The sequence below is a fragment of the Schistocerca gregaria genome, chromosome 9 (assembly GCF_023897955.1).
Source record: "Schistocerca gregaria isolate iqSchGreg1 chromosome 9, iqSchGreg1.2, whole genome shotgun sequence".
Taxonomy (NCBI): domain Eukaryota; kingdom Metazoa; phylum Arthropoda; class Insecta; order Orthoptera; family Acrididae; genus Schistocerca; species Schistocerca gregaria.
Window position 1 is genome coordinate 7,836,577 of NC_064928.1, and position 14,603 is coordinate 7,851,179.

Sequence of the window (14,603 nt, forward strand, 5' to 3'; positions counted from 1 at the left end):
TTGGTCTTACTCAGAGCGGTGTCCGAATTCTATTATCGACGTTATACGTGCCACTTTCATTGTGGCCAACTACGATTCGATACAGAATGCACGAAACCTGAAAGACACCCTAACGGATACATAGAGAGTAGTGTTTGTCTGCTGAATAATGGGAGTGCAAGGGTCTGTGTCGTCTATATGGCTGTATGTAGCACCATTAGCCTTCGGGGCGGCGGGCGTAGCTCAGATGGTAGAGCGCTCGCTTAGTATGCGAGAGGAACTGGGATCAATACCCAGTGCCTCCAGAATTTTTAACACACCTACATGCGCACCTTGCCATGCAGGTGGAATAATTCACAACCAGCAGATGTGTCTAGGAAGATACAAGCGAATGATTAGCATCCACAATTGACAAGCGTGCTGTTATTAGTGCGCAGGAAGCACCCTCCTCCCACGCCTACACTTAATTTAGAAACAGTACAAGTGTTCCTGTAAGATTCTCAAGCCTATGTCGGAAAGATCTGCCTTGCGCTGAGTTCACGTAAATTCCACTGCACATTCCTATTCTTTGCATGCAGTCAGCTGCTACTGGTGTTGTTAGTTGTGACTGCTGATAACAGATGCCGTAGCAATCAATTCATGGAGTGAGTTGTATGTTTTGCGGTAGTCTGTCTCTGACAAGCAAGCACAGGTGACATAGGTGCGAACACAGGAAGCTTGCAGACCCTCGCTGCCTGCAGACACCGAGCAGCCACACTAGGAGGGCGGCCTAAGCCGTAGGCGAAATGTGCTCATTCGCTTTGGCGCGACGTCGAACTATAAATAATGCTGTCACTAGCGTGAGCGTCGTGGAAAGTCGGAAAAGTCGGCTGCGAGGGTGAGTGCCAAGTTTGGGGAGCGTTTCGTAGTATGCGCAGTGCAATGGAGACGCGGAAACGTATTGTGGCCCATTGTTTTGCAGTTGGACGACAAGATTGGTACACAGTAGTAAAGAGCGAGGCACTGAGTTGGCATGAATAATGGAGTGCACAATGGGGCTCGAGATGTGTTTGTTACCTCAGGTGCTGTATGATTGTCGTCAAGGAGTGAAAACGGAGCAATTTGTGACGGCTCTTTCAATTTAAGACGTTAAAAACAGACGGAATTTTCATTTGTAATACCAGAGCATCGAAACTACTTGGTACTTTTGTGTATATGAACGGGTCCGCGCCTTTGTACTCTGCTCCCTTCACCGCTACAAACCAACCAACCATCGTGTCCGTGCGCATCTGAGTCGCAAAGAATGGGGAATAGCGCAGTTTGCTCGTGCATGGGGCGTAGCTCAGTTGGTAGAGCGTTCGCTTGGCATGTGAAAGGTCCAGTGTTCAAGCTGCGGCGCCTACATCTTTTGTTTTCAGTGCATGGTAAGTGTTGGTCGCGGCGAACCTAAAGGCACGCAAGATGTTGCAAAGCCAGCGTCACAGACTGATATGATGTATACTGACGTAAGGAGAGCAAGATGTAAGTGTGGGGACCGGCTGTTATCGAGGTGTCATCGAGTGCAGATCTGTCTTAGGTATCGCGGCTTAACCTCATTGAAGTCTAGAGGGTGGACAACACGTTGGTCTTACTCAGAGCGGTGTCCGAATTCTATTTTCGACGTTATACGTGCCACTTTCATTGTGGCCAACTACGATTCGATACAGAATGCACGAAACCTGAAAGACACCCTAACGGATACATAGAGAGTAGTGTTTGTCTGCTGAATAATGGGAGTGCAAGGGTCTGTGTCGTCTATATGGCTGTATGTAGCACCATTAGTCTTCGGGGGGGGCGGGCGTAGCTCAGATGGTAGAGCGCTCGCTTAGTATGCGAGAGGAACTGGGATCAATACCCAGTGCCTCCAGAATTTTTAACACACCTACATGCGCACCTTGCCATGCAAGTGGAATAATTCACAACCAGCAGATGTGTCTAGGAAGATACAAGCGAATGATTAGCATCCACAATTGACAAGCGTGCTGTTATTAGTGCGCAGGAAGCACCCTCCTCCCACGCCTACACTTAATTTAGAACCAGTACAAGTGTTCCTGTAAGATTCTCAAGCATATGTCGGAAAGATCTGCCTTGCGCTGAGTTCACGTAAATTCCACTGCACATTCCTATTCTTTGCATGCAGTCAGCTGCTACTGGTGTTGTTAGTTGTGACTGCTGATAACAGATGCCGTAGCAATCAATTCATGGAGTGAGTTGTATGTTTTGCGGTAGTCTGTCTCTGACAAGCAAGCACAGGTGACATAGGTGCGAACACAGGAAGCTTGCAGACCCTCGCTGCCTGCAGACACCGAGCAGCCACACTAGGAGGGCGGCCTAAGCCGTAGGCGAAATGTGCTCATTCGCTTTGGCGCGACGTCGAACTATAAATAATGCTGTCACTAGCGTGAGCGTTGCGTGAGCGTCGTGGAAAGTCGGAAAAGTCGGCTGCGAGGGTGAGTGCCAAGTTTGGGGAGCGTTTCGTAGTATGCGCAGTGCAATGGAGACGCGGAAACTTATTGTGGCCCAGTGTTTTGCAGTTGGACGACAAGATTGGTACACAGTAGTAAAGAGCGAGGCACTGAGTTGGCATGAATAATGGAGTGCACAATGGGGCTCGAGATGTGTTTGTTACCTCAGGTGCTGTATGATTGTCGTCAAGGAGTGAAAACGGAGCAATTTGTGACGGCTCTTTCAATTTAAGACGTTAAAAACAGACGGAATTTTCATTTGTAATACCAGAGCATCGAAACTACTTGGTACTTTTGTGTATATGAACGGGTCCGCGCCTTTGTACTCTGCTCCCTTCACCGCTACAAACCAACCAACCATCGTGTCCGTGCGCATCTGAGTCGCAAAGAATGGGGAATAGCGCAGTTTGCTCGTGCATGGGGCATAGCTCAGTTGGTAGAGCGTTCGCTTGGCATGTGAAAGGTCCAGTGTTCAAACCGCGGCGCCTACATTTTTTGATTTCAGTGCATGGTAAGTGTTGGTCGCGGCGAACCTAAAGGCACGCAAGATGTTGCAAAGCCAGCGTCACAGACTGATATGATGTATACTGACGTAAGGAGAGCAAGATGTAAGTGTGGGGACCGGCTGTTATCGAGGTGTCATCGAGTGCAGATCTGTCTTAGGTATCGCGGCTTAACCTCATTGAAGTCTAGAGGGTGGACAACACGTTGGTCTTACTCAGAGCGGTGTCCGAATTCTATTTTCGACGTTATACGTGCCACTTTCATTGTGGCCAACTACGATTCGATACAGAATGCACGAAACCTGAAAGACACCCTAACGGATACATAGAGAGTAGTGTTTGTCTGCTGAATAATGGGAGTGCAAGGGTCTGTGTCGTCTATATGGCTGTATGTAGCACTATTAGTCTTCGGGAGGGCGGGCGTAGCTCAGATGGTAGAGCGCTCGCTTAGTATGCGAGAGGAACTGGGATCAATACCCAGTGCCTCCAGAATTTTTAACACACCTACATGCGCACCTTGCCATGCAAGTGGAATAATTCACAACCAGCAGATGTGTCTAGGAAGATACAAGCGAATGATTAGCATCCACAATTGACAAGCGTGCTGTTATTAGTGCGCAGGAAGCACCCTCCTCCCACGCCTACACTTAATTTAGAAACAGTACAAGTGTTCCTGTAAGATTCTCAAGCCTATGTCGGAAAGATCTGCCTTGCGCTGAGTTCACGTAAATTCCACTGCACATTCCTATTCTTTGCATGCAGTCAGCTGCTACTGGTGTTGTTAGTTGTGACTGCTGATAACAGATGCCGTAGCAATCAATTCATGGAGTGAGTTGTATGTTTTGCGGTAGTCTCTCTCTGACAAGCAAGCACAGGTGACATAGGTGCGAACACAGGAAGCTTGCAGACCCTCGCTGCCTGAAGACACCGAGCAGCCACACTAGGAGGGCGGCCTAAGCCGTAGGCGAAATGTGCTCATTCGCTTTGGCGCGACGTCGAACTATAAATAATGCTGTCACTAGCGTGAGCGTCGTGGAAAGTCGGAAAAGTCGGCTGCGAGGGTGAGTGCCAAGTTTGGGGAGCGTTTCGTAGTATGCGCAGTGCAATGGAGACGCGGAAACTTATTGTGGCCCAGTGTTTTGCAGTTGGACGACAAGATTGGTACACAGTAGTAAAGAGCGAGGCACTGAGTTGGCATGAATAATGGAGTGCACAATGGGGCTCGAGATGTGTTTGTTACCTCAGGTGCTGTATGATTGTCGTCAAGGAGTGAAAACGGAGCAATTTGTGACGGCTCTTTCAATTTAAGACCTTAGAAACAGACGGAATTTTCATTTGTAATACCAGAGCATCGAAACTACTTGGTACTTTTGTGTATATGAACGGGTCCGCGCCTTTGTACTCTGCTCCCTTCACCGCTACAAACCAACCAACCATCGTGTCCGTGCGCATCTGAGTCGCAAAGAATGGGGAATAGCGCAGTTTGCTCGTGCATGGGGCGTAGCTCAGTTGGTAGAGCGTTCGCTTGGCATGTGAAAGGTCCAGTGTTGAAGCCGCGGCGCCTACATTTTTTGTTTTCAGTGCATGGTAAGTGTTGGTCGCGGCGAACCTAAAGGCACGCAAGATGTTGCAAAGCCAGCGTCACAGACTGATATGATGTATACTGACGTAAGGAGAGCAAGATGTAAGTGTGGGGACCGGCTGTTATCGAGGTGTCATCGAGTGCAGATCTGTCTTAGGTATCGCGGCTTAACCTCATTGAAGTCTAGAGGGTGGACAACACGTTGCTCTTACTCAGAGCGGTGTCCGAATTCTATTTTCGACGTTATACGTGCCACTTTCATTGTGGCCAACTACGATTCGATACAGAATGCACGAAACCTGAAAGACACCCTAACGGATACATAGAGAGTAGTGTTTGTCTGCTGAATAATGGGAGTGCAAGGGGCTGTGTCGTCTATATGGCTGTATGTAGCACCATTAGTCTTCGGGGGGGCGGGCGTAGCTCAGATGGTAGAGCGCTCGCTTAGTATGCGAGAGGAACTGGGATCAATACCCAGTGCCTCCAGAATTTTTAACACACCTACATGCGCAACTTGCCATGCAAGTGGAATAATTCACAACCAGCAGATGTGTCTAGGAAGATACAAGCGAATGATTAGCATCCACAATTGACAAGCGTGCTGTTATTAGTGCGCAGGAAGCACCCTCCTCCCACGCCTACACTTAATTTAGAAACAGTACAAGTGTTCCTGTAAGATTCTCAAGCCTATGTCGGAAAGATCTGCCTTGCGCTGAGTTCACGTAAATTCCACTGCACATTCCTATTCTTTGCATGCAGTCAGCTGCTACTGGTGTTGTTAGTTGTGACTGCTGATAACAGATGCCGTAGCAATCAATTCATGGAGTGAGTTGTATGTTTTGCGGTAGTCTGTCTCTGACAAGCAAGCACAGGTGACATAGGTGCGAACACAGGAAGCTTGCAGACCCTCGCTGCCTGCAGACACCGAGCAGCCACACTAGGAGGGCGGCCTAAGCCGTAGGCGAAATGTGCTCATTCGCTTTGGCGCGACGTCGAACTATAAATAATGCTGTCACTAGCGTGAACGTCGTGGAAAGTCGGAAAAGTCGGCTGCGAGGGTGAGTGCCAAGTTTGGGGAGCGTTTCGTAGTATGCGCAGTGCAATGGAGACGCGGAAACTTATTGTGGCCCAGTGTTTTGCAGTTGGACGACAAGATTGGTACACAGTAGTAAAGAGCGAGGCACTGAGTTGGCATGAATAATGGAGTGCACAATGGGGCTCGAGATGTGTTTGTTACCTCAGGTGCTGTATGATTGTCGTCAAGGAGTGAAAACGGAGCAATTTGTGACGGCTCTTTCAATTTAAGACGTTAAAAACAGACGGAATTTTCATTTGTAATACCAGAGCATCGAAACTACTTGGTACTTTTGTGTATATGAACGGGTCCGCGCCTTTGTACTCTGCTCCCTTCACCGCTACAAACCAACCAACCATCGTGTCCGTGCGCATCTGAGTCGCAAAGAATGGGGAATAGCGCAGTTTGCTCGTGCATGGGGCGTAGCTCAGTTGGTAGAGCGTTCGCTTGGCATGTGAAAGGTCCAGTGTTGAAGCCGCGGCGCCTACATTTTTTGTTTTCAGTGCATGGTAAGTGTTGGTCGCGGCGAACCTAAAGGCACGCAAGATGTTGCAAAGCCAGCGTCACAGACTGATATGATGTATACTGACGTAAGGAGAGCAAGATGTAAGTGTGGGGACCGGCTGTTATCGAGGTGTCATCGAGTGCAGATCTGTCTTAGGTATCGCGGCTTAACCTCATTGAAGTCTAGAGGGTGGACAACACGTTGCTCTTACTCAGAGCGGTGTCCGAATTCTATTTTCGACGTTATACGTGCCACTTTCATTGTGGCCAACTACGATTCGATACAGAATGCACGAAACCTGAAAGACACCCTAACGGATACATAGAGAGTAGTGTTTGTCTGCTGAATAATGGGAGTGCAAGGGGCTGTGTCGTCTATATGGCTGTATGTAGCACCATTAGTCTTCGGGGGGGCGGGCGTAGCTCAGATGGTAGAGCGCTCGCTTAGTATGCGAGAGGAACTGGGATCAATACCCAGTGCCTCCAGAATTTTTAACACACCTACATGCGCACCTTGCCATGCAAGTGGAATAATTCACAACCAGCAGATGTGTCTAGGAAGATACAAGCGAATGATTAGCATCCACAATTGACAAGCGTGCTGTTATTAGTGCGCAGGAAGCACACTCCTCCCACGCCTACACTTAATTTAGAAACAGTACAAGTGTTCCTGTAAGATTCTCAAGCCTATGTCGGAAAGATCTGCCTTGCGCTGAGTTCACGTAAATTCCACTGCACATTCCTATTCTTTGCATGCAGTCAGCTGCTACTGGTGTTGTTAGTTGTGACTGCTGATAACAGATGCCGTAGCAATCAATTCATGGAGTGAGTTGTATGTTTTGCGGTAGTCTGTCTCTGACAAGCAAGCACAGGTGACATAGGTGCGAACACAGGAAGCTTGCAGACCCTCGCTGCCTGCAGACACCGAGCAGCCACACTAGGAGGGCGGCCTAAGCCGTAGGCGAAATGTGCTCATTCGCTTTGGCGCGACGTCGAACTATAAATAATGCTGTCACTAGCGTGAGCGTTGCGTGAGCGTCGTGGAAAGTCGGAAAAGTCGGCTGCGAGGGTGAGTGCCAAGTTTGGGGAGCGTTTCGTAGTATGCGCAGTATGCGCAGTGCAATGGAGACGCGGAAACTTATTGTGGCCCAGTGTTTTGCAGTTGGACGACAAGATTGGTACACAGTAGTAAAGAGCGAGGCACTGAGTTGGCATGAATAATGGAGTGCACAATGGGGCTCGAGATGTGTTTGTTACCTCAGGTGCTGTATGATTGTCGTCAAGGAGTGAAAACGGAGCAATTTGTGACGGCTCTTTCAATTTAAGACGTTAAAAACAGACGGAATTTTCATTTGTAATAACAGAGCATCGAAACTACTTGGTACTTTTGTGTATATGAACGGGTCCGCGCCTTTGTACTCTGCTCCCTTCACCGCTACAAACCAACCAACCATCGTGTCCGTGCGCATCTGAGTCGCAAAGAATGGGGAATAGCGCAGTTTGCTCGTGCCTGGGGCGTAGCTCAGTTGGTAGAGCGTTCGCTTGGCATGTGAAAGGTCCAGTGTTCAAGCCGCGGCGCCTACATTTTTTGTTTTCAGTGCATGGTAAGTGTTGGTCGCGGCGAACCTAAAGGCACGCAAGATGTTGCAAAGCCAGCGTCACAGACTGATATAATGTATACTGACGTAAGGAGAGCAAGATGTAAGTGTGGGGACCGGCTGTTATCGAGGTGTCATCGAGTGCAGATCTGTCTTAGGTATCGCGGCTTAACCTCATTGAAGTCTAGAGGGTGGACAACACGTTGGTCTTACTCAGAGCGGTGTCCGAATTCTATTTTCGACGTTATACGTGCCACTTTCATTGTGGCCAACTACGATTCGATACAGAATGCACGAAACCTGAAAGACACCCTAACGGATACATAGAGAGTAGTGTTTGTCTGCTGAATAATGGGAGTGCAAGGGTCTGTGTCGTCTATATGTCTGTATGTTGTACCATTAGTCTTCGGGGCGGCGGGCGTAGCTCAGATGGTAGAGCCCTCGGTTAGTATGCGAGAGGAACTGGGATCAATACCCAGTGCCTCCAGAATTTTTAACACACCTACATGCGCACCTTGCCATGCAAGTGGAATAATTCACAACCAGCAGATGTGTCTAGGAAGATACAAGCGAATGATTAGCATCCACAATTGACAAGCGTGCTGTTATTAGTGCGCAGGAAGCACCCTCCTCCCACGCCTACACTTAATTTAGAAACAGTACAAGTGTTCCTGTAAGATTCTCAAGCCTATGTCGGAAAGATCTGCCTTGCGCTGAGTTCACGTAAATTCCACTGCACATTCCTATTCTTTGCATGCAGTCAGCTGCTACTGGTGTTGTTAGTTGTGACTGCTGATAACAGATGCCGTAGCAATCAATTCATGGAGTGAGTTGTATGTTTTGCGGTAGTCTGTCTCTGACAAGCAAGCACAGGTGACATAGGTGCGAACACAGGAAGCTTGCAGACCCTCGCTGCCTGCAGACACCGAGCAGCCACACTAGGAGGGCGGCCTAAGCCGTAGGCGAAATGTGCTCATTCGCTTTGGCGCGACGTCGAACTATAAATAATGCTGTCACTAGCGTGAGCGTTGCGTGAGCGTCGTGGAAAGTCGGAAAAGTCGGCTGCGAGGGTGAGTGCCAAGTTTGGGGAGCGTTTCGTAGTATGCGCAGTGCAATGGAGACGCGGAAACTTATTGTGCCCCAGTGTTTTGCAGTTGGACGACAAGATTGGTACACAGTAGTAAAGAGCGAGGCACTGAGTTGGCATGAATAATGGAGTGCACAATGGGGCTCGAGATGTGTTTGTTACCTCAGGTGCTGTATGATTGTCGTCAAGGAGTGAAAACGGAGCAATTTGTGACGGCTCTTTCAATTTAAGACGTTAAAAACAGACGGAATTTTCATTTGTAATACCAGAGCATCGAAACTACTTGGTACTTTTGTGTATATGAACGGGTCCGCGCCTTTGTACTCTGCTCCCTTCACCGCTACAAACCAACCAACCATCGTGTCCGTGCGCATCTGAGTCGCAAAGAATGGGGAATAGCGCAGTTTGCTCGTGCATGGGGCGTAGCTCAGTTGGTAGAGCGTTCGCTTGGCATGTGAAAGGTCCAGTGTTCAAGCCGCGGCGCCTACATTTTTTGTTTTCAGTGCATGGTAAGTGTTGGTCGCGGCGAACCTAAAGGCACGCAAGATGTTGCAAAGCCAGCGTCACAGACTGATATGATGTATACTGACGTAAGGAGAGCAAGATGTAAGTGTGGGGACCGGCTGTTATCGAGGTGTCATCGAGTGCAGATCTGTCTTAGGTATCGCGGCTTAACCTCATTGAAGTCTAGAGGTTGGACAACACGTTGGTCTTACTCAGAGCGGTGTCCGAATTCTATTTTCGACGTTATACGTGCCACTTTCATTGTGGCCAACTACGATTCGATACAGAATGCACGAAACCTGAAAGACACCCTAACGGATACATAGAGAGTAGTGTTTGTCTGCTGAATAATGGGAGTGCAAGGGTCTGTGTCGTCTATATGGCTGTATGTAGCACCATTAGTCTTCGGGGGTGCGGGCGTAGCTCAGATGGTAGAGCGCTCGCTTAGTATGCGAGAGGAACTGGGATCAATACCCAGTGCCTCCAGAATTTTTAACACACCTACATGCGCACCTTGCCATGCAAGTGGAATAATTCACAACCAGCAGATGTGTCTAGGAAGATACAAGCGAATGATTAGCATCCACAATTGACAAGCGTGCTGTTATTAGTGCGCAGGAAGCACCCTCCTCCCACGCCTACACTTAATTTAGAAACAGTACAAGTGTTCCTGTAAGATTCTCAAGCCTATGTCGGAAAGATCTGCCTTGCGCTGAGTTCACGTAAATTCCACTGCACATTCCTATTCTTTGCATGCAGTCAGCTGCTACTGGTGTTGTTAGTTGTGACTGCTGATAACAGATGCCGTAGCAATCAATTCATGGAGTGAGTTGTATGTTTTGCGGTAGTCTGTCTCTGACAAGCAAGCACAGGTGACATAGGTGCGAACACAGGAAGCTTGCAGACCCTCGCTGCCTGCAGACACCGAGCAGCCACACTAGGAGGGCGGCCTAAGCCGTAGGCGAAATGTGCTCATTCGCTTTGGCGCGACGTCGAACTATAAATAATGCTGTCACTAGCGTGAGCGTCGTGGAAAGTCGGAAAAGTCGGCTGCGAGGGTGAGTGCCAAGTTTGGGGAGCGTTTCGTAGTATGCGCAGTGCAATGGAGACGCGGAAACTTATTGTGGCCCAGTGTTTTGCAGTTGGACGACAAGATTGGTACACAGTAGTAAAGAGCGAGGCACTGAGTTGGCATGAATAATGGAGTGCACAATGGGGCTCGAGATGTGTTTGTTACCTCAGGTGCTGTATGATTGTCGTCAAGGAGTGAAAACGGAGCAATTTGTGACGGCTCTTTCAATTTAAGACGTTAAAAACAGACGGAATTTTCATTTGTAATAACAGAGCATCGAAACTACTTGGTACTTTTGTGTATATGAACGGGTCGGCGCCTTTGTACTCTGCTCCCTTCACCGCTACAATCCAACCAACCATCGTGTCCGTGCGCATCTGAGTCGCAAAGAATGGGGAATAGCGCGGTTTGCTCGTGCATGGGGCGTAGCTCAGTTGGTAGAGCGTTCGCTTGGCATGTGAAAGGTCCAGTGTTCAAGCCGCGGCGCCTACACTTTTTGTTTTCAGTGCATGGTAAGTGTTGGTCGCGGCGAACCTAAAGGCACGCAAGATGTTGCAAAGCCAGCGTCACAGACTGATATGATGTATACTGACGTAAGGAGAGCAAGATGTAAGTGTGGGGACCGGCTGTTATCGAGGTGTCATCGAGTGCAGATCTGTCTTAGGTATCGCGGCTTAACCTCATTGAAGTCTAGAGGGTGGACAACACGTTGGTCTTACTCAGAGCGGTGTCCGAATTCTATTTTCGACGTTATACGTGCCACTTTCATTGTGGCCAACTACGATTCGATACAGAATGCACGAAACCTGAAAGACACCCTAACGGATACATAGAGAGTAGTGTTTGTCTGCTGAATAATGGGAGTGCAAGGGTCTGTGTCGTCTATATGGCTGTATGTAGCACCATTAGTCTTCGGGGGGGCGGGCGTAGCTCAGATGGTAGAGCGCTCGCTTAGTATGCGAGAGGAACAGGGATCAATACCCAGTGCCTCCAGAATTTTTAACACACCTACATGCGCACCTTGCCATGCAAGTGGAATAATTCACAACCAGCAGATGTGTCTAGGAAGATACAAGCGAATGATTAGCATCCACAATTGACAAGCGTGCTGTTATTAGTGCGCAGGAAGCACCCTCCTCCCACGCCTACACTTAATTTAGAAACAGTACAAGTGTTCCTGTAAGATTCTCAAGCCTATGTCGGAAAGATCTGCCTTGCGCTGAGTTCACGTAAATTCCACTGCACATTCCTATTCTTTGCATGCAGTCAGCTGCTACTGGTGTTGTTAGTTGTGACTGCTGATAACAGATGCCGTAGCAATCAATTCATGGAGTGAGTTGTATGTTTTGCGGTAGTCTGTCTCTGACAAGCAAGCACAGGTGACATAGGTGCGAACACAGGAAGCTTGCAGACCCTCGCTGCCTGCAGACACCGAGCAGCCACACTAGGAGGGCGGCCTAAGCCGTAGGCGAAATGTGCTCATTCGCTTTGGCGCGACGTCGAACTATAAATAATGCTGTCACTAGCGTGAGCGTTGCGTGAGCGTCGTGGAAAGTCGGAAAAGTCGGCTGCGAGGGTGAGTGCCAAGTTTGGGGAGCGTTTCGTAGTATGCGCAGTGCAATGGAGACGCGGAAACTTATTGTGCCCCAGTGTTTTGCAGTTGGACGACAAGATTGGTACACAGTAGTAAAGAGCGAGGCACTGAGTTGGCATGAATAATGGAGTGCACAATGGGGCTCGAGATGTGTTTGTTACCTCAGGTGCTGTATGATTGTCGTCAAGGAGTGAAAACGGAGCAATTTGTGACGGCTCTTTCAATTTAAGACGTTAAAAACAGACGGAATTTTCATTTGTAATACCAGAGCATCGAAACTACTTGGTACTTTTGTGTATATGAACGGGTCCGCGCCTTTGTACTCTGCTCCCTTCACCGCTACAAACCAACCAACCATCGTGTCCGTGCGCATCTGAGTCGCAAAGAATGGGGAATAGCGCAGTTTGCTCGTGCATGGGGCGTAGCTCAGTTGGTAGAGCGTTCGCTTGGCATGTGAAAGGTCCAGTGTTCAAGCCGCGGCGCCTACATTTTTTGTTTTCAGTGCATGGTAAGTGTTGGTCGCGGCGAACCTAAAGGCACGCAAGATGTTGCAAAGCCAGCGTCACAGACTGATATGATGTATACTGACGTAAGGAGAGCAAGATGTAAGTGTGGGGACCGGCTGTTATCGAGGTGTCATCGAGTGCAGATCTGTCTTAGGTATCGCGGCTTAACCTCATTGAAGTCTAGAGGTTGGACAACACGTTGGTCTTACTCAGAGCGGTGTCCGAATTCTATTTTCGACGTTATACGTGCCACTTTCATTGTGGCCAACTACGATTCGATACAGAATGCACGAAACCTGAAAGACACCCTAACGGATACATAGAGAGTAGTGTTTGTCTGCTGAATAATGGGAGTGCAAGGGTCTGTGTCGTCTATATGGCTGTATGTAGCACCATTAGTCTTCGGGGGTGCGGGCGTAGCTCAGATGGTAGAGCGCTCGCTTAGTATGCGAGAGGAACTGGGATCAATACCCAGTGCCTCCAGAATTTTTAACACACCTACATGCGCACCTTGCCATGCAAGTGGAATAATTCACAACCAGCAGATGTGTCTAGGAAGATACAAGCGAATGATTAGCATCCACAATTGACAAGCGTGCTGTTATTAGTGCGCAGGAAGCACCCTCCTCCCACGCCTACACTTAATTTAGAAACAGTACAAGTGTTCCTGTAAGATTCTCAAGCCTATGTCGGAAAGATCTGCCTTGCGCTGAGTTCACGTAAATTCCACTGCACATTCCTATTCTTTGCATGCAGTCAGCTGCTACTGGTGTTGTTAGTTGTGACTGCTGATAACAGATGCCGTAGCAATCAATTCATGGAGTGAGTTGTATGTTTTGCGGTAGTCTGTCTCTGACAAGCAAGCACAGGTGACATAGGTGCGAACACAGGAAGCTTGCAGACCCTCGCTGCCTGCAGACACCGAGCAGCCACACTAGGAGGGCGGCCTAAGCCGTAGGCGAAATGTGCTCATTCGCTTTGGCGCGACGTCGAACTATAAATAATGCTGTCACTAGCGTGAGCGTTGCGTGAGCGTCGTGGAAAGTCGGAAAAGTCGGCTGCGAGGGTGAGTGCCAAGTTTGGGGAGCGTTTCGTAGTATGCGCAGTGCAATGGAGACGCGGAAACTTATTGTGCCCCAGTGTTTTGCAGTTGGACGACAAGATTGGTACACAGTAGTAAAGAGCGAGGCACTGAGTTGGCATGAATAATGGAGTGCACAATGGGGCTCGAGATGTGTTTGTTACCTCAGGTGCTGTATGATTGTCGTCAAGGAGTGAAAACGGAGCAATTTGTGACGGCTCTTTCAATTTAAGACGTTAAAAACAGACGGAATTTTCATTTGTAATACCAGAGCATCGAAACTACTTGGTACTTTTGTGTATATGAACGGGTCCGCGCCTTTGTACTCTGCTCCCTTCACCGCTACAAACCAACCAACCATCGTGTCCGTGCGCATCTGAGTCGCAAAGAATGGGGAATAGCGCAGTTTGCTCGTGCATGGGGCGTAGCTCAGTTGGTAGAGCGTTCGCTTGGCATGTGAAAGGTCCAGTGTTCAAGCCGCGGCGCCTACATTTTTTGTTTTCAGTGCATGGTAAGTGTTGGTCGCGGCGAACCTAAAGGCACGCAAGATGTTGCAAAGCCAGCGTCACAGACTGATATGATGTATACTGACGTAAGGAGAGCAAGATGTAAGTGTGGGGACCGGCTGTTATCGAGGTGTCATCGAGTGCAGATCTGTCTTAGGTATCGCGGCTTAACCTCATTGAAGTCTAGAGGTTGGACAACACGTTGGTCTTACTCAGAGCGGTGTCCGAATTCTATTTTCGACGTTATACGTGCCACTTTCATTGTGGCCAACTACGATTCGATACAGAATGCACGAAACCTGAAAGACACCCTAACGGATACATAGAGAGTAGTGTTTGTCTGCTGAATAATGGGAGTGCAAGGGTCTGTGTCGTCTATATGGCTGTATGTAGCACCATTAGTCTTCGGGGGTGCGGGCGTAGCTCAGATGGTAGAGCGCTCGCTTAGTATGCGAGAGGAACTGGGATCAATACCCAGTGCCTCCAGAATTTTTAACACACCTACATGCGCACCTTGCCATGCAAGTGG